Below are 600 nucleotides of genomic sequence, written 5' to 3' on the forward strand. Positions count from 1 at the left end.
GAATTCCTGCCCCCACATTTAAGGAAAATCTTTGCTGGAAGTTTGTTCGTCGAATTTCATGGGGATTTTCTACAGCCCATAAATGTGTATTATGGAAGTTATTTATCCCATTTCTAGTAAAAGTCGCTTCATCCGTTACCAAGATACGACTCGTAAAATTTTCGCTAGCATTGTTTTGTTGCAGTAACCATTCACAAAATTGAACTCTCTTAGGGTGATCCTCGGGTAGTAATGCGTGCACACGTTGTATGTGGAACGGATAAAGTTGATTTTCTCGTAAAGTTTGCCATACTTTGCTTTGGGATACATTTACCTGGTGTGAAATTTTTCTCGTACTCGTTGTGGGGTTCTCCTCAACGATATCCAAAATCTCTTCTTCAGCCTGCATCATTCGCAAAGGACGAGCTCGTCCAGCGTGATTTCCACGGTTTTCTTGCAGTTTGCCTGTATCCCGGGCTCGTTGTGTTAAATAAACAAATCGTCTTGCAGAGGGATGAAACCTACGAGGAAATTTCTGTGCATAGCGTCGAGCAGCATGCGCCGAATTTTGATTACACTCTCCGTACACTAACAACATATCCACAAGTTCATTATTACTAT

The sequence above is a fragment of the Anoplophora glabripennis genome, unplaced genomic scaffold (genome assembly GCF_000390285.2).
Source record: "Anoplophora glabripennis isolate ALB-LARVAE unplaced genomic scaffold, Agla_2.0 scaffold387, whole genome shotgun sequence".
In the NCBI taxonomy this organism is placed as follows: Eukaryota; Metazoa; Arthropoda; class Insecta; order Coleoptera; family Cerambycidae; genus Anoplophora; species Anoplophora glabripennis.